Source organism: Ranitomeya variabilis, chromosome 6, assembly GCF_051348905.1.
Source record: "Ranitomeya variabilis isolate aRanVar5 chromosome 6, aRanVar5.hap1, whole genome shotgun sequence".
Taxonomy (NCBI): domain Eukaryota; kingdom Metazoa; phylum Chordata; class Amphibia; order Anura; family Dendrobatidae; genus Ranitomeya; species Ranitomeya variabilis.
In genome coordinates this window covers 132,640,903-132,660,363 of record NC_135237.1, presented here as the reverse complement: position 1 = coordinate 132,660,363, position 19,461 = coordinate 132,640,903, and the positions used below count along the sequence as shown (strand labels likewise).

Below are 19,461 nucleotides of genomic sequence, written 5' to 3'. Positions count from 1 at the left end.
AGTGTGGACAAATAAACAGGATAACTATGCAGAAAGGAGCAACAGGATTTGCTTTTAAAAAAGCAGTTGGTTTGCACAGCAGCGTGCAAACAGCAATGCAGCTATCAGGGAGCCTTATAAGGCAGCCTAATAAGCTACAGAGCTGATGCACAAAAATAGCCTCCACTGTCCCTGCAAAAAAAGGAGGTGTTGGACAGTGGAAATCACTACAGCACAAGTAGTTTGGGGGTTAATCTTCCCTCCCTAACTACATCCCTTCTTCTGATGAAGCTGCAGCAACCTCTCCCTATGCTAAGATCAGCAGAAGTAAGATGGCAGTCGGCGTGCACGCCCCTTTATAGCCCCTGTGACGCAGCAGAAAGCAAGCCAATCACTGTCATGCCCTTCTCTAAGATGGTGGGGACCGAAACCTATGTCATCACGCTGCCCACACTCTGTGTACTCCTTCATTGGCTGAAAAATGGCGCTGAAAGCGTCATATGAAACGAGACTTTTGCGCGCAGATCGCCGACCTCATGGCCGGTCCCACACTAAAATTGGGTCGGGTTTCATGAAACCTGACTTTGCCGAAAGTCGTCGATTTTTGAATTTGTCAGATCCATTTCGCTCAACCCTAATCCCTCACAATATTGACAGCCCAGCATGCCTTTGCCTCTGATTGGGTGGCCAGACTGTTACTCACAGCATCCTTAGGACACCATCAGTGGTGGAATCGTGACACTGATCCCCCCAGTTTCCCAAGAAATCTAGAATGGAAAGCCATGACCAGATAATTGGCCTTCAAAGATTCAGCTAGAACCAAGAATCTCTCCTCAGGAATGTATGAGGAACTGGAGGGAATTTCGGAACCTCTTAGAATCCACAATTCTCTGTACCTCGTACTCCAAACCGACATTAGCAAAAGCCTAAGGAAGTGGGGATAAAAGAGATAGAATTGAAGTGAGAAACTCCTTTAACTATGGAAAAAGTTAGGTATACTGTATGAAGAAATGGAGGAAGCTTCAATCTAAAATCCACCGGATTGACCACTTACAGAATCTAATAGGGACCAATGTACTTTGGACCCATCTTCGCCAACAGTACTTTAACCCCCTCACAACATATGATGTATATTTACATATTTACATATGTCATGTGCCTGACTTTGACGTGACCTCCGTCGCTGAGCCCACATGTTTCCCCGCGCATGAAAGCTTATTTAATCAGATGTCATGTGCCTTTAACAGCCACAGATAGATCGCAGCTCCACACACAGCTGTTAACCAGTTAAATCCTGCTGTCAAACTCTGACAGCAGGATTTAACATGTATCAGCCAGAAGCACTTCTTAAATCATGCCCATTGAAGCCACTTTCACGTGACTGCGGGGCGCCGATTGGGTTGCCATGACCAGAGGGAGACTGCTGAAGATCGCCATGCTTGTCATTACAATACTCCTTTGAATGATGTCTCCTAGCTGGCATTCATAGGGGATTGTGATTGTTGTTATGCATAGTATTGCTGAAGCACTATTATGTACAGCACTGGCGATTGGACTGTCGCAGCTTGAAGTCTCTTAAGGGGACTATTTCCTAAAGTTAAAATAAAAATATTTTAAAAATATGAAATAAAACTCTACATAAGTTCAAATCACCCCCCTTTGCCCCATAAAAAAAAAAGTTAAAAAAATTATAAGCATATTTGGTAACCCTCTGTTCAGAAACATCTGATCTTTCACAATATAAAGTAAATTTCGAGCATAAGCCGAGATTTTCAGCCCATTTTTTTAGGCTGAAAGTGCCCCTCTTGGCTTATACTCGAGTCAATGTCCCAGGGGGTCGGTGGGGGAGGGGAATCGGCAGGAGTGATGCTGTCTCTGCACGTCCCTGCTTCTCAGATGGGCACCAGCAGCTCTTTCTGTGTTCAGCGGTCACGTGGTACCACTCATTAAAGTAATGAATATGAATGCGACTCCACTCCCATAGGCATGGAGCGCATATTCATTACTTTAATGAGCAGTACCATGTGACTGCTGAACACAGGAAGAGCTCAAGGTGCCAGAGACCATCTGAGAAGCAAAGACCATGCCAGGATGGGGTGTGTATGACAGGGGAGGGTGAGCCATGCGATACTCACCTGTCCCCATTCCGCCACCGGGCTCTGTCTTCCACTTTCTCTGGTTGCGACATTCAGGCAGAGGGTGCGATGATGTGGTTAGTGCGCACCCTCTGCCTGAACAGTCACTGCAGAGACCCAAAGACACAGCGGTGGAATGGGGACAGATGAATATCGCAAGTCCCGGGGCCTGAGCCAGTGGCAACACCGGCACCTGGCCTCTAGGAACGAGAGGTGAGTATGTCATTTTTTCTTTTAATCACAGCAGCATATGGGGCATATTATTCTATGGAGCATATTATGGGGTTATCAACCTTTATGAAGCAGCGTATGGGGTATATTATTCTATGGAGCATCATATGGGGCCATCAACCCATAGGGAGCAGCATATGGGGCATATTATTCTATGAAGTATCTTATGGGGCCATGAACCTTTATGGAGCAGAATATGGGGCATATTATTCTATGGAGCATCTTATGGGGCTGTCAACCTTTTTGGAGATATATATGGAGCATATTATTCTATGGAGCATCTTATGGGGCCATCATTAACCTTTGTGTGGCATTAGCATTATATGGGGCATATTTTTGTATGGAGCATCTTACGGGGCCATCATGAACTTTATGGAGCATTATATGGGGTATATTTTGTATGAAGCACCTTATGGGGCTCATCATGAACTGTATGGAGCATTATATGGAGCTCCTGATTCAATATGGATATTCAAAAACATTTAACCTACTGATGTCTCAATTAATTTGACTTTTCTTGGTATCTATTTTTATTTTCGAAATTTACCAGTAGCTGCTGCATTTCCCACGCTAGGCTTGTACTGGAGTCAAAAAGTTTTCCCATTTTTTTGTGGCAAAATTAGGGGTCTCAGCTTATACTTGGGTAGGCTTATACTCGAGTATATACGGTAATTCAATTAGTAAACAGCATAACAAGAAAAAAATCAACACACCAGAATTACGTTTTTTTGGCTGCCTCAAAATTGCAATAAAATACAATAAGAGACAATCTAAACATTGTATCTACTACAAAATGGTATTAATAAAAACGTCAGTTCAGGATGCAAAACATAAGGCATCACCCAGCCCCATATCAAGAAGAATTCAAACTCTACGGTGTCAGAAATTGGCAACAAACGCCAAAACATTTTTTTCATGCAAATTTCTGAATCTTTTTCCACCACTTAATTAAAAAATAAACTATACATATTTGGTATCTGCATACTCGTACTGGCTGGGGAATCATATTAAAATGACAGTTTTACCATATAGTGAACATGGTAAATAAGAAAAAAAACAATTGTGGAATTGCAATCTTACAACATGACAAATAAATAACCTGGAAAGTGTCTCAGCAGTAGGTAACCCTGACAAAGGAACAAAATGAGTCTTTTTCTGAATCAGTCAACCACCACCGAAATAACAGTTTTTCCACCAGATAGAGGCAAATCCATGATGAAATCCATGGACAGAGGAGTCCACAATCTTTCTGGAAAAGGCAATGGAGCCAATTTCCTGACTGTCCAGTCGTGACATACTTTAGTGCAAGCGCAAACTTCACAAGCAGATGTAGTATCTTTAATATCACTATTCACGGATGGCTACCAAAAGAGTCTAGCAATAGCTTTCTGTGTATCTATGACCCCAGGATGACCAGTTAAGACCGAATTATTAAACTCCTGTAACAGACGTGTATTAGCGGTAGAGAATCTGGGAAGCAAATAAGTGCAAATAGGGTCTTAACTGATAAAAAAAAAACAGTGTGTCAAGGGAAGTATTATGCTCATCTGGTTCAGTTCCACCTAAGCAACATGTAAGACGCATGGATCAACTGCTGCAGGATACAGGTCCAAAGACCAAAGACAGTTTGTGCTCTGCTGATGAAGACTGCCAGCAAGGTGATATTCTTAAAAACTTTATTTAAAATAGGTTTCAAAGTCAATGCGTTTTGAAGTCACGCAGGACCTCTTCCTCAGGACAAAATTAAATCATACAGATTGGTCATTTGATCCATCCATCCTCCTCCACTGTACCTGATGGGTTTTTCTTTGTAAAAATAAATAAGATTGGGGTCTCCATCCTTGCCTCAGTTTCCAAGAACTGAACAAAATCCACTCATCCCCGACCTATATAATCAGCTTACGGGGGCTATGTGATTATCTAAACTTGATCTTTCAATTTATCCATAAGGGTGATGAGTGGAAAACGGCATTTTTAACGTTTGAGAAAATATTTAAAGATCTTGTCATGTCATTTGGGTTAACCAATACACCAGCAGTATTTCAAAACTTTATTAATGATATATATTTTTTATTTCATTGGAAAATTCGGTGTGATTTACCTTGATGATATTTTAGTTTTTTTACCCGACTTCTACTGTCACCAGGAACGTGTCTATGCGGTATTACAAAGGTTGAGAAAGAACTATTTGTTTGTTAAATTTGAGAAATGTATTTTTTCTGTTCAGACAATTTTGTTGCTGGGTTTTTTTTATCAGCTGAAGGGTTTAAGAACCTTGAGAAAGTGCAGGCCATTATAGATTGTGATCAACCTAGTAACCTTAAAGCATTGCAACTTTTTTAGTATTCTCAAACTATTATAGAAAATTCATAGCGGCTTTTCTCAGACTGCTAAACCTCTTACTGACCCCACACATAAGTGAGCGGATCTCAAAGTTTGCTCTCTGGATGCCATTAGGGCCTTTAAAAAATTGAAAGAGTGCTTCATGTCGACTCCTGTCCCTAACCTGACTTGATCTCCTGAAACATTCATTGTGGAGGTGGAAGCTCCGGAGGTCGGGTTAGGAGCCGTTATATCTCAGGGTTCCAAAACTCTGACAACTATAGATGGATATGACCCATCTGTATGCTTTAATTTACATAGTTTTTCATGGTAGTATGTTCAGGGCCAGACAAGTTGTAAGCATTAGGCACAAGATTAAAAGTGCAATCAATGGGTCTTTCCCAACTAACTTTCCCTAACAATCACGCAGACCTAGGCATTACCCAACGACTTGCTGGTTTGATGACGAGTTGGGCAGTCTTTTTGAAAATAATGAGTTGGGCAGTCTTTTAGAAAATTTCCAGGGAGACCACAGTAGAGACAGAGTCATAGATGGTTTCCTTTCCACAGCACGAGAACTCGACATTCCAACCTCCATCAGCTCTACCTCAGGTAAATGACATGCTCAGAGGGACTATAAAAGGCACACTGCTGCTCACCACATCTCTCATGAATTCTGCGGTCAATTTGTAAGGCCTGGGTCATGAACTCCACCAAAGAACAAGGGGGAACTTGAAGAGCTAGAGCATCCTTAAGAGCTTAGGAAAGGCTCCTATGTTATTGGCCCTTGAGGGTCGCATTGTTCCATTGCACCTCAGTAGACCATTGCAGGAAATTCAGTAGTATAATCCTCAGCGGTGTGGCTCCCCTGTGTCAAATTCATGATCTTAGCCTCCGCAAGATGGATTCTGTCAGGTTCATCATAAATTACACCTAAGGTGCCAAAGAAGGCATTAAAAGAAATCCATTCAGGGGACTACTAGGGGGATAAAGAAAATGCCCAGGCTTCAGGTGTAAGGGCCCCCTTGCAGGAAGGACAAAATTATTCCGACCATCTGGGACTTATCTTTTGAAGACCGAGGTCACAGGGCAAAATAGAACTTACAGCGCTCACTGAACACCCTAAACTGATTTTTCTCTCCCATTTTCATAAAATGCCACTACAGGTTTGGAAGCGACCACCTGTATGACTGAGAGTACGGACATGAGATATATGGAGCTTTCATCAAACTAGATACCTGACCCTGCAACTACGATTGCTACAATTCAGGATTGCAGTATTCTTTAGCCAGATCCTGAATCATTTACATCAGATTTGCATCCGGATCACAAAGCATGTGAACTGGATCCATACTAACAAAAAAGAAAAATTGTAATGGCGGATTATAATGGGACACTGATTCACATCTCACTGACAATTCGTGAGGCGAGGAAGTCAAGGTGTTTAAGGTCAAATGCCAGGAGAGTACATCAAATACAAAAGGGATAAGACAAACGAATAGTCAAAAAGGCAAATCTGAGGTCTGGCAAGAAGGATCAGAATAATAGAACACAGAGCAAACACACCACCGAGCTAGGCTACGACTGGCAATGGTCTGCCAATTGCCAGCCAGCTAAAAAGCCAATTAATCACCCTGAATGGGTGACACCAGGCTGAAACCCAGCAGGTCCCTGACCCAGTAAGACACCTGGGCTATCACTCACAGCATCCTTAGGACACTGCGAATGGTGTAATTGTGACAGCTCCAACTTACTTATTGCAAGGATGGGGCTTCTGAGCTTTAGCTTGAGCCATAAATCCCAGTTGGCTGTTCCTGTAACTGCTCATAGATTATAATGCAGAATAATAGGACAGTTTCTCTCTTTTCCTTCTCTTTTATGGCTGGATACTACTAGACTTGAAGGCACAGAAGATATAAGACTTCCATTCTCCTGGTAAGCGAGGTCCCAGTTGTGTGACCCCACCTATCAGGCATTAGTAACATACAGTTATATGAAAAAGTTTGGGCACCCCTATTAATCTTAAGCTTAATGTTTTATAAAAATTGTTTTTTTTGCAACAGCTATTTCAGTTTCATATATCTAATAACTGTTGGACACAGTGATGTTTCTGCCTTGAAATGAGGTTTATTGTACTAACATAAAAAATTTGCAATCTGCATTCAAACAAAATTTGACAGGTGCATAAGTATGGGCAACTCATCAGAAAAGTGACATTAATATTTAGTAGATCCTCCTTTTGCAAAAATAACAGCCTCTAGTCGCTTCCTTTAGCTTTTAATGAGTTCCTGGATCCTGGATGAAGGTATTTTTGACCATTCCTCTTTACAAAACAATTCCAGTTCAGTTAAGTTTGATGATCGCCGAGCATGGACAGCCCTCTTCAAATGATCCCACAGATGTTCAATGATATTCAGGTCTGGAGACTGGGATGGCCATTCCAGAATAGTGTAATTGTTCCTCTGCATGAATGCCTGAGTAGATTTGGACCGGTGTTTTGGATAATTGTCTTGCTGAAAGATCCATCCCCTGCGTAACTTCAACTTTGTCACTGATTCATGAACATTATTGTCAAGAATCTGCTGATACTGAGAGGAATCCATGCGTCCCTCAACTTTAACAAGATTCCCGGTGCCGGCATTGGCCACACAGCCCCAAAGCATGATGGAACCTCCACCAAATTTTACTGTGGGTAGCAAGTGTTTTTCTTGGAATGCTGTGTTTTTTGGCCGCCATGCATAACGCCTTTTTGTATGACCAAACAACTCAATCTTGGATTCATCAGTCCACAGGACCTTCTTCCAAAAAGAAATTGGCTTCTCCAAATGTGCTTTTGCATACCTCAGCCAACTGTTTGTTGCGTGCTTGCAGAAATGGCTTCTTTCGCATCACTCTCCCATACAGCTTCTCCTTGTGCAAAGTGCGTTGTATAATTGACCGATGCACAGTGATACCATCTGCAGCAAGTTGATGCTGCAGCTCTCTGGAGGTGGTCTGAGGATTGTCCTTGACTGATCTCACCATTGTTCTTCTCTGCCTTTCTGATGTTTTTCTTGGCCTGCCACTTCTGGCCTTAACAAGAACTGTACCTGTGTTCTTCCATTTCCTCACTATGTTCCTCACTGTGGAAATTGACAGGTTAAATCTCTGACACAGCTTTTTGTATCCTTCCCCTGAACAACTATGTTGAATAATCTTTGTTTTCAGATCATTTGACAGTTGTTTTGAGGAGCCCATGATGCCACTCCTCAGAGGAGATTCAAACAGGAGAACAACTTGCAAGTGGCCACTTTAAGTAGCTTTTCCCATGATTGCATACACCTGGCTATGAAGTTTAAAGCTCAATGAGGTTACAAAACCAAAAAAAGTGCTTTAGTAAGTCAGTAAAAAGTAGGTAGGAGTATTTAAAACAAGAAAATGATAAGGGTGCCCATACTTATCCACCTGTCAAATGTTGTTTGAATGCAGATTGCACATTTTCTGTTAGTACAATAAACCTCATTTCAAGGCAGAAACATTACTGTACTGTGTCCACCAGTTATTAGATATATGAAACTGAAATAGCTGTTGCAAAAAAAAAAACAATTTTTATAAAACATTAAGCTTAAGATTAAAAAGGGTGCCCAAACTTTTTCATATAACTGTATTTTATGAATACTTAATGCTGACTGTTATGATCCGGTGACCTTGGAGCCGCATGAGACTTTCTCAGGAGTAGGTGGAACCTATACTGACCGCAAACCCTAAACTGACACCGCAACTAGAAGTAGCCGTGGGGTGTACCTAACAATCCTAGACACCTCGACACAGCCGGAGGACTAAATACCCCTATAGATGGAAATGGGAATCCTATCTTGCCTCAGAGCAGAACCCCAAAGGATAGGCAGCCCCCCACAAATATTGACTGTGAGTATTAGAGGGAAGACACACGCAGGCAGAAAACAGGGTTTAGCAAAAGAGGCCACTCTAGCTAAATAGGAAAGGATAGGACAGAATGCTAAGCGGTCAGTATTAAAACCCTGAAAATATCCACAGCAGATAATACAAAAATTCCACCATCTAACTAAAGACATGGAACGTATATCTGCATCTGCGGAGAATCCAACTTGACTGGAAAAATCCTAACACAGTCTAAGCTGGACAAGAAAAAACAATGAATAGCACTGATCTGTAAAGCACACAGCATGTGTGCTGCAGAAACAAAAACCAGACACTTATCTTTGCTGATTTGGCAGCAGGGCAGGAGGGACCAGACTGAGATCCAAAACTTCCAAGAACAATGGACAACTGGCAAGGACTAATGAATCCTGCAACCTTAAATACCCCAGTCAGCACTGCAATCAGCAGGGACACCTGCCCAGGATTGCAACCCAGGGACAACTGCATTACCACCAACAACCACCGGAGGGAACCCAAGAGCAGAATTCACAACAGCTGACTGGTTTATAGGATAAATGTATACAATATTACCAGTTGTCACATAATGTAACACTGATGATTTTCCTACTGAAAGAAAGCTTGAGTTAAGGCATGAGTATTGTTGTTTCTACATGAATAAGAACTTGTTTTCTTTGCATTATTTGAGGTCTGAAAGCACTGTTTCTTTTTTATTATTTTGTTGATTTGTCATTTGCTGCAAATAAGTGCAGAATTGTTAGCTTTAAATTTCGGAGACGTGTTTTCAGTAGTTTATAGAATAAAACAACAATGTACATTTTACTCAAAAATATACCTATAAAGAGAAAAATCCGACAAACTAAAAATTTTGCAGTGGTCTCTTGATTTTTGCCAGAGCTGTATATATATATATATATATATATATATATATATATATATATATATATATATATATATATATACTGTATATATATATATACACTGCTCAAAAAAATAAAGGGAACACTAGAATCCCACATCCTAGATATCACTGAATGAAATAATCCAGTTGTAAATCTTTATTCATTACATAGTGGAATGTGTTGAGAACAATAAAACCTAAAAAGTATCAATGTAAATCGCAACTAATATCCCATGGAGGTCTGGAGTTGGGATGATGCTCAAAATCAAAGTGGAAAACGAGGTTACAGGCTGATCCAACTTCAGTGGAAATGCCTCGACAAGGAAATGATGCTCAGCAGTGTGTGGCCTCCACGTGCCTGTATGACCTCCCTACAATGCCTGGGCATTCTCCTGATGAGGCGGTGGATGGTCTCCTGAGAGATCTCCTCCCAGACCTGGACTAAAGCATTCGCCAACTCCTGGACAGTCTGTGGTGCAACGTGACATTGGTGGATTGTCTGAGACTAGTGTTGAGCGATACCGTCCGATACTTGAAAGTATCGGTATCGGAAAGTATCGGCCGATACCGGCAAAGTATCGGATCCAATCCGATACCGATACCCGATACCAATACAAGTCAATGGGACTCAAGTATCGGACGGTATTCCTGATGGTTCCCAGGGTCTGAAGGAGAGGAAACTCTCCTTCAGGCCCTGGGATCCATATTAATGTGTAAATGAAAGAATTAAAATAAAAAATATTGCTATACTCACCTCTCCGACGCAGCCTGGACCTCACCGAGGGAACCGGCAGCGTTGTTTGCTTAAAATTCGCGCTTTTCCTTCCTTACGTGAAGTCCCGGCTTGTGATTGGTCGCGTGCCGCCCATGTGGCCGCGACGCGACCAATCACAGCAAGCCGTGACGTAATTTTAGGTCCTTCAGGATTTTAAAATTACGTTCTGGCTTGTGATTGATTCGCGTCGCGGTCACATGGGCGACGCGACCAATCACAAGCCGTGACGTCACGGGAGGCTGGACACGCGCGCATTTTAAAATGCGCGCGTGTCCTGCCTCCCGTGACGTCATGGCTTGTGAATGGTCGCGTCGCCCATGTGACCGCGACGCGACCAATCACAAGCCAGAAAGTAATTTTAAAATCCTGAAGGACCTAAAATTACGTCACGGCTTGCTGTGATTGGTCGCGTCGCGGCCACATGGGCGACGCGACCAATCACAAGCCGGGACGTCACGGGAGGCAGGACACGCGCGCATTTTAAAATGCACGCGTGTCCAGCCTCCCGTGACGTCACGGCTTGTGATTGGTCGCGTCGCCCATGTGACCGCGACGCGACCAATCACCAGCCAGAACGTAATTTTAAAATCCTGAAGGACCTAAAATTACGTCACGGCTTGCTGTGATTGGTCGCGTCGCGGCCACATGGGCGGCACGCGACCAATCACAAGCCGGGACTTCACGTAAGGAAGGAAAAGCGCAAATTTTAAGCAAACAACGCTGCCGGTTCCCTCGCTGAGGTCCAGGCTGCGTCGGAGAGGTGAGTATAGCAATATTTTTTTATTTTAATTCTCTCTTTTACACATTTTTACATTAATGTTGTTTCGATACCGATACCCGATACCACAAAAGTATCGGATCTCGGTATCGGAATTCCGATACCCGCAAGTATCGGCCGATACCCGATACTTGCGGTATCGGAATGCTCAACACTATCTGAGACATGATGTCCCAGATGTGTTCAATCGGATTCAGGTCTGGGGAACAGGTGGGCCAATCCATAGCTTCAATGCCTTCATCTTGCAGGAACTGATGACACACTCCAGTCACATGAGGTCTGGTATTGTCCTGCATTAGGAAGAACCCAGGGTCAACCGCATCAGCATATGGTCTCATAAGGGGTCTGAGGATCTCATCTCGGTACCTAATGGCAGTCAGGCTACTTCTGGGGAGCACATGGAGGGTTGTGCGGCCCTCCAAAGAAATGCCATCCCACACCATTACTGACCCACTCCCAAACCGGTCATGCTGAAGGATGCTGCAGGCAGCAGATCGCTCTCCACGGCGTCTCCAGACTCTGTCGCATCTGTCACATGTGCTCAGTGTGAACCTGCTTTCATCTGTGAAGAGCACAGGGCGCCAGTGGCGAATTTGCCAATCCTGGTGTTCTGTGGCAAATGCCAAGTGTCCTGCATGGTGTTGGGCTTTAAGCACAACCCCCATCTGTGGACGTCGGGCACTCAGACCATCCTCATGGAGTTGGTTTCTAACAGTTTGTGCAGACACATGTACATTTGTGGCCTGCTGGAGGTCATTTTGCAGGGCTCTGGCAGTGCTCCTCCTGTTCCTCCTTGCACAAAGGCCAAGGTAGCGGTCCTGCTGCTGGGTTGTTGCCCTTCTATGGCCCCCTCCATGTCTCCTGGTGCAGTGGCCTGTCTCCTGGTAGCACCTCCAGCCTCTAGACACTACGCTGACAGACACACAAAACCTTCTTGCCACAGCTCGCCCAGTGCCATCCTGGATGAGCTGCACTACCTGAGCCACTTGTGTGGTTTATAGAGTCCGTTTCATGCTACCACAAGTGTGAAAGCACAACCAACATTCAAAAGTGACCAAAACATCAGCCAGAAAGCATTGGTACTGAGATGTGGTCTGCGGTCACCACCTGCAGAACCACTTCTTTATTGAGTGTGTCTTGATAATTGCCAATAATTTCCATCTGTTGTATATTACATATGCACAACAGCATGTGAAATTGATTGTCAAACAGTGTTGCTTTCTAAGCTTTCTAAGTGGACAGATTGATTTCACAGAAGTTTGATTTACTTGGGAGTTATATTCTGTTGTTTAAGTCTTCCCTTTATTTTTTTGAGCAGTGTATGTATATATATATATATATATATATATATATATATATATATATATATATATATGTATATATATTTATGTATATATATATATACATACAGTATATATATATATATATATATATATATATATATATATATATATATATATATATATATATAAATCCTATTAGCAAAAGGGTTCCATGAGATGTCAATTTTGTATGGACCTTTCCCCTGGGCAAAGTTTATTCATTACATGACTGTTCAGTAGTCAGGGAAAGTCATTTATACTGATGCTGCTATTCTGTTTGTTACTATGTAGCCACCATAGTTGTGACTATAAGGAACACAAAGCTTTCAATTCATTAAAACTATTCCTCATTCTTAATGAAGATAGCATTGGGGTGCACAACACTAAATGAATTAGTCACGCCTTACAACTGCCATTCACCTAAACTAGAAACATTATTCCAATCAGGGCTGGCGTATATTTCTGGCATAATTTGCATCACTAAGGTGAAATAGATTTTGATGCACTTTCTAGTAGAGCTTTGCTGCACCGTGTCTCACCCGCCTCTGTTCACTCTCGTGATGCTGGCCAGAACTGGGGTAGAAATATTAAAAACTGCAACATTTTCGTGTGACTCCTAGTGTTGAGTAGGGTTGAGCGACCTTCACTTTTATAGGATCGGGTCGGGTTTCACGAAACCCGACTTTTTCAAAAGTCGGGTCGAGTGAAATCGGCCGATCCTATAAAAAAGTCGGGGTCGGGGTCGGCCGAAACTCGAAACCCAATGCAGTGCATTGGGTTTCCAATGGCTCCCAGGGTCTGAAGGAGCGGAAACTCTCCTTCAGGCCCTGGGATCCATATTTAAGTGTAAAATAAAGAATTAAAATAAAAAATATCGCTATACTTACACTCTGACGGGCCCTGGTACTAACCGGGAACCTTCCTTCCTTAGAATCAGCCTTCCAGGACCTCGCGGTGACGTCGCGGCTTGTGATTGGTGCGCGGCCGCCCATGTGACCGTGACGTCACCGGAGGTCCTGGAAGGGCTGATTCTTAGGAAGGAAGGCTGCCGGAACGAAGCCGAGGGTGAGTATATACCTATTAGGTATATACTCACTCTCGGACACGCCCTGCGTCGTTCCGGCAGTCTTCCTTCCTAAGAATCAGCCCTTCCAGGACCTCCGGTGACGTCACGGTCACATGGGCGGCCGCGCACCAATCACAAGCCGCGACGTCGCGGCTTGTGATTGGTGCGTGGCCGCCCATGTGACCGTGACGTCACCGGAGGTCCTGGAAGGGCTGATTCTTAGGAAGGAAGGCTGCCAGAATGAAGCCGAGGGTGAGTATATACCTATTAGGTATATATCACTCTCGGACACGCTGTTGTGAATTAGACTTTTTTGGCTCCCTCTTGTGGTCACTAGTGATATGACTCTGGGATTGTCTTTCCTCAGTTTGGCACCCACCTGGGTCGTTAGTCCAGGGGTGTTGCTATATAAACTTCCTGGTTTCTCAGTCCAGTGCCTGGCATCGTTGTAATCAGTTCCTTTCTGTTTGCTCCTGTCTGCTGGTCTTGGATCTTGCAAAATTAAGCTAAGTCCTGCTTCCTTGTTTTTTGGTTATTTGCTTTGCTCTTATTTTTTGTCCAGCTTGTACTAAATGTGATTCCTGATTTTGCTGGAAGCTCTAGGGGGCTGGTGTTCTCCCCCCGGGCCGTTAGACGGTTCGGGGGTTCTTGAATATCCAGCGTGGAAATTTTGATAGGGTTTTTGCTGACCATATAAGTCATCTTACTATATTCTGCTATTAGTCAGTGGGCCTCTCTTTGCTAAATATCTAGTTCATTCTTACGTTTGTCTTTTCTCCTTACCTCACCGTTATTATTTGTTGGGGGCTTGTATCCAACTTTTGGGGTCTTTTCTCTGGAGGCAAGAAAGGTCTATCTTTTCCCTTCTAGGGTTAGTTAGTTCTCCGGCTGGCGCGAGATGTCTAGAACCAACGTAGGCACGTTCCCCGGCTGCTGCTATTTGTGGTGCTAGGATTAGATATATGGTCAGCCCAGTTACCACTGCCCTATGAGCTGGTTTTTTGTGTTTGCAGACTTGGTATGTACTTTTGAGACCCTCTGCCATTGGGGTCATAACAGTATGCCAGGCCAAGGTTGAATGTTTAATGCATTGCAGAAGTGGGATTACAAGAAAGGAAAGTCTGAGTTTTTTTTTTTTTCTTTCCTCTCTTTTTTCCTCCCCTTTACCTCTGAGTGGCTTGTGCTTGCTGCAGACATGAATGTCCAGACTTTGATTACAAGTGTGGATCAGCTTGCTGCTCGTGTGCAGGGCATACAAGATTTTGTTACCAGTAGTCCAATGTCTGAACCTAAAATACCTATTCCTGAACTGTTCTCTGGAGACCGATTTAAGTTTAGGAATTTCAGGAATAATTGTAAATTGTTTCTATCTCTGAGACCCCGTTCATCTGGAGACTCAGCTCAGCAAGTAAAAATTGTTATCTCTTTCTTACGGGGCGACCCTCAGGATTGGGCCTTCTCGCTAGCGCCAGGAGATCAGGCATTGGCAAATATTGATGCGTTTTTTCTGGCGCTCGGATTGCTTTACGAGGAACCCAATCTTGAAATTCAGGCAGAAAAAGCCTTGCTGGCTATTTCTCAGGGTCAGGATGAAGCTGAAGTGTATTGCCAAAAATTTCGGAAATGGTCCGTGCTTACTCAGTGGAATGAGTGTGCTCTGGCCGCAAATTTCAGAAATGGCCTTTCTGAAGCCATTAAGAATGTGATGGTGGGTTTCTCCATTCCTACAGGTCTGAATGATTCCATGGCGCTGGCTATTCAAATTGACCGGCGTTTGCGGGAGCGCAAAGCCGCGAATCCTCTGGTGGTGTTGTCTGAACAAACACCTGATTTAATGCAATGTGGTAGAATTCAGACTAGAAATGAACGGAAAAATCATAGACGTCAGAATGGGTTGTGTTTTTACTGTGGTGATTCTACACATGTTATATCAGCATGCTCTAAACGCCTAACTAGGGTTGTTAGTCCTGTCGCCATTGGTAATTTGCAACCTAAATTTATTTTGTCTGTAACTTTAATGTGCTCATTGTCCTCCTACCCTGTTATGGCGTTTGTGGATTCAGGTGCTGCCCTGAGTCTTATGGATCTGTCGTTTGCCAAGCGCTGTGGTTTTGTTCTTGAGCCGTTGGTAAATCCTATCCCTCTTAGAGGTATTGATGCTACGCCATTGGCGGAAAATAAACCGCAGTTTTGGACACAGGTAACCATGTGCATGACTCCTGAACATCGGGAGGTGATTCGTTTTCTTGTTCTGCATAAAATGCATGATTTGGTCGTTTTGGGTCTGCCATGGTTACAGACCCATAATCCAGTCTTGGATTGGAAGGCAATGTCTGTGTCAAGTTGGGGCTGTCAGGGAATTCATGGTGATTCCCCACCGGTGTCTATTGCTTCCTCTACTCCTTCGGAAGTTCCTGAGTATTTGTCTGATTACCAGGATGTATTCAGCGAGTCCAGGTCCAGTGCTCTTCCTCCTCATAGGGACTGTGACTGCGCTATAGATTTGATTCCAGGTAGTAAATTTCCTAAGGGAAGATTATTTAATCTGTCTGTACCTGAGCATACCGCATTGCGTTCGTATATCAAGGAATCTCTGGAGAAGGGGCATATCCGTCCATCCTCTTCCCCTCTTGGTGCGGGATTCTTTTTTGTGGCCAAGAAGGACGGATCTTTGAGACCTTGTATTGACTATCAGCTTCTGAATAAAATCACTGTTAAATTTCAGTATCCTTTGCCTCTGTTGTCGGACTTGTTTGCCCGGATTAAAGGTTCCAAGTGGTTCACCAACATAGATCTTCGTGGTGCGTACAACCTTGTGCGCATTAAGCAAGGAGATGAATGGAAAACTGCATTTAATACGCCCGAAGGTCATTTTGAGTACTTGGTGATGCCTTTCGGGCTCTCTAATGCTCCTTCAGTGTTTCAGTCCTTTATGCATGATATTTTCCGGAAGTATCTGGATAAATTTATGATTGTTTATCTGGATGATATTCTGTTTTTTTCTGATGATTGGGACTCGCATGTAGAGCAGGTCAGGATGGTGTTTCAGGTTTTGCGTGAGAATGCTTTGTTTGTTAATGGCTCAAAGTGTCTCTTTGGAGTACAGAAGGTTCCCTTTTTGGGTTTTATTTTTTCCCCTTCTGCGGTGGAGATGGACCAAGTCAAGGTCCGAGCTATTCATGATTGGACTCAACCCACGTCAGTTAAGAGTCTTCAGAAGTTCTTGGGTTTTGCTAACTTCTACCGTCGTTTTATCACTAATTTTTCTAGCGTTGTTAAACCTTTGACGGATATGACCAAGAAAGGTTCTGATGTTGCTAACTGGGCTCCTGCAGCCGTGGAAGCCTTTCAAGAGTTGAAGCGCCGGTTTACTTCGGCGCCTGTTTTGTGCCAGCCTGATGTCTCACTTCCCTTTCAGGTTGAAGTGGATGCTTCTGAGATTGGGGCAGGGGCCGTTTTGTCACAGAGAGGCCCTGGTTGCTCGGTAATGAGACCATGTGCCTTTTTCTCTAGGAAGTTTTCGCCTGCTGAGCGGAATTATGATGTTGGCAATCGGGAGTTGTTAGCCATGAAGTGGGCATTTGAGGAGTGGCGTCATTGGCTCGAGGGTGCTAAGCATCGTGTGGTGGTCTTGACTGATCACAAAAATCTGATGTATCTCGAGTCTGCTAAACGCCTGAATCCTAGACAGGCCCGCTGGTCATTGTTTTTCTCCCGTTTTGACTTTGTGGTCTCGTATTTACCAGGTTCAAAGAATGTGAAGGCTGATGCTCTTTCAAGGAGCTTTGTGCCTGACTCTCCTGGAGTCACAGAACCAGTTGGTATTCTCAAAGAGGGAGTTATCCTGTCAGCCATTTCTCCGGATTTGCGACGTGTGTTGCAGAGATTTCAGGCTGGTAGACCTGACTCTTGTCCACCTGACAGACTGTTTGTTCCTGATAAGTGGACCAGCAGAGTCATTTCCGAGGTTCATTCCTCGGTGTTGGCAGGGCATCCGGGAATTTTTGGCACCAGAGATCTGGTGGCTAGGTCCTTTTGGTGGCCCTCCTTGTCACGGGATGTGCGGTCATTTGTGCAGTCCTGTGGGACTTGTGCTCGAGCTAAGCCTTGCTGTTCTCGTGCCAGCGGGTTGCTCTTGCCCTTGCCTGTCCCGAAGAGGCCTTGGACACACATTTCCATGGATTTCATTTCAGATCTTCCAGTGTCTCAGGGCATGTCTGTCATCTGGGTGGTATGTGATCGCTTTTCCAAGATGGTCCATTTGGTATCTTTGCCTAAGCTGCCTTCCTCTTCCGATCTGGTTCCTTTGTTCTTTCAGAATGTGGTTCGTTTACACGGCATTCCTGAGAATATTGTGTCTGACAGAGGATCCCAGTTTGTTTCCAGGTTCTGGCGATCCTTTTGTGCTAAGATGGGCATTGATTTGTCGTTTTCGTCTGCCTTTCATCCTCAGACTAATGGACAAACGGAGCGAACTAATCAGACTCTGGAGGCTTATTTGAGGTGTTTTGTTTCTGCAGATCAGGATGATTGGGTGACCTTCTTGCCGTTGGCTGAGTTTGCCCTTAATAATCGGGCTAGTTCCGCTACTTTGGTTTCGCCATTTTTTTGCAACTCTGGTTTCCATCCTCGTTTTTCCTCGGGACATGTGGAGCCTTCTGACTGTCCTGGGGTAGATTCCTGTCATGAATCCCAATGGCTAGGGATAGCAAGGGACAAGCAAAGTAATACAAAATATCGGACGAGCTCTAGGGTGATGGAACCTGGGCTGACCGCTGCCCTACGCCTGACAAACGCAACTAGAGATAGCCAGGGAGCGTGCCTACGTTGGTTCTAGACGCCACGCACCAGCCTAAGAGCTAACTAGTACTGCAGAGAAAATAAAGACCTCACTTGCCTCCAGAGGAATGAACCCCAAAAGGTATAGTTGCCCCCCACATGTATTGACGGTGAAATGAGAGGAAGGCACACACATAGAGATGATATATATAGGTTCAGCAAATTGAGGCCCGCTGTAAACTAGAAAGCAGAACGATACAAAAGGGGTCTGAGCGGTCAGCAAAAAACCCTAATCAAAAAACCATCCTGAGATTACAAGAACCCATGTGCCAACTCATGGCACATGGGGAGAACCTCAGTCCACTAGAGCTACCAGCTAGCATAGAGACATAATAAGCAAGCTGGACAAAAAAACCAACAACTGAAAATCAGCACTTAGCTTATCCTGAAAGATCTGGGAGCAGGTAGGCAGGAACCAAACAGAGCACATCTGAATACATTGATAGCCGGCAAGGGAATGACAGAAAGGCCAGGTAAAATAGGAAACACCCAGCCTCTGATGGACAGGTGGAAACCAAAGGCCGCAACCCACCAAAGTCACCCAGTACCAGCAGTAACCACCAGAGGGAGCCCACAAACAGAATCCACAACAGATTCCGTGGTGGATAGGTTGCAGCGGATCTGGAATCAGGTGGTGGACAACTTGAAGTTGTCACAGGAGAAGCCTCAGCGTTTTGCCAACCGCCACCGCGGTGTGGGTCCCCGACTTCGTGTTGGGGATTTGGTATGGCTGTCTTCTCGATTTGTTCCTATGAAGGTCTCCTCTCCTAAATTTAAGCCTCGCTTCATCGGTCCTTACAAGATATTGGAAATCCTTAATCCTGTGTCCTTTCGCTTGGATCTTCCGGTGTCGTTTGCCATTCACAACGTGTTCCATAGGTCTTTGTTGCGGCGGTACGTTGTACCTGTGGTTCCTTCTGTTGAGCCTCCTGCTCCGCTGTTGGTTGAGGGCAAGTTGGAGTACGTGGTGGAGAAGATCTTGGATTCTCGTCTCTCCAGGCGGAGGCTTCAGTATCTGGTCAAGTGGAAGGGCTATGGTCAGGAGGATAATTCCTGGGTGGTTGCCTCTGATGTGCATGCGGCCGATTTAGTTCGTGCCTTTCACGCTGCTCATCCTGATCGCCCTGGTGGTCTTGGTGAGGGTTCGGTGACCCCTCCTTAAAGGGGGGGTACTGTTGTGAATTAGACTTTTTTGGCTCCCTCTTGTGGTCACTAG

General features: G+C 44.2%; 1 protein-coding gene across 1 annotated transcript in view; it reads right to left on the bottom strand.

Annotated features, from left to right (window-relative positions):
- The window catches only part of LOC143783231 (collagen alpha-4(VI) chain-like), a 307,945-nt gene that overhangs the window by 76,496 nt on the left and 211,988 nt on the right, over nucleotides 1-19,461 (bottom strand). The window lies entirely within an intron of this gene.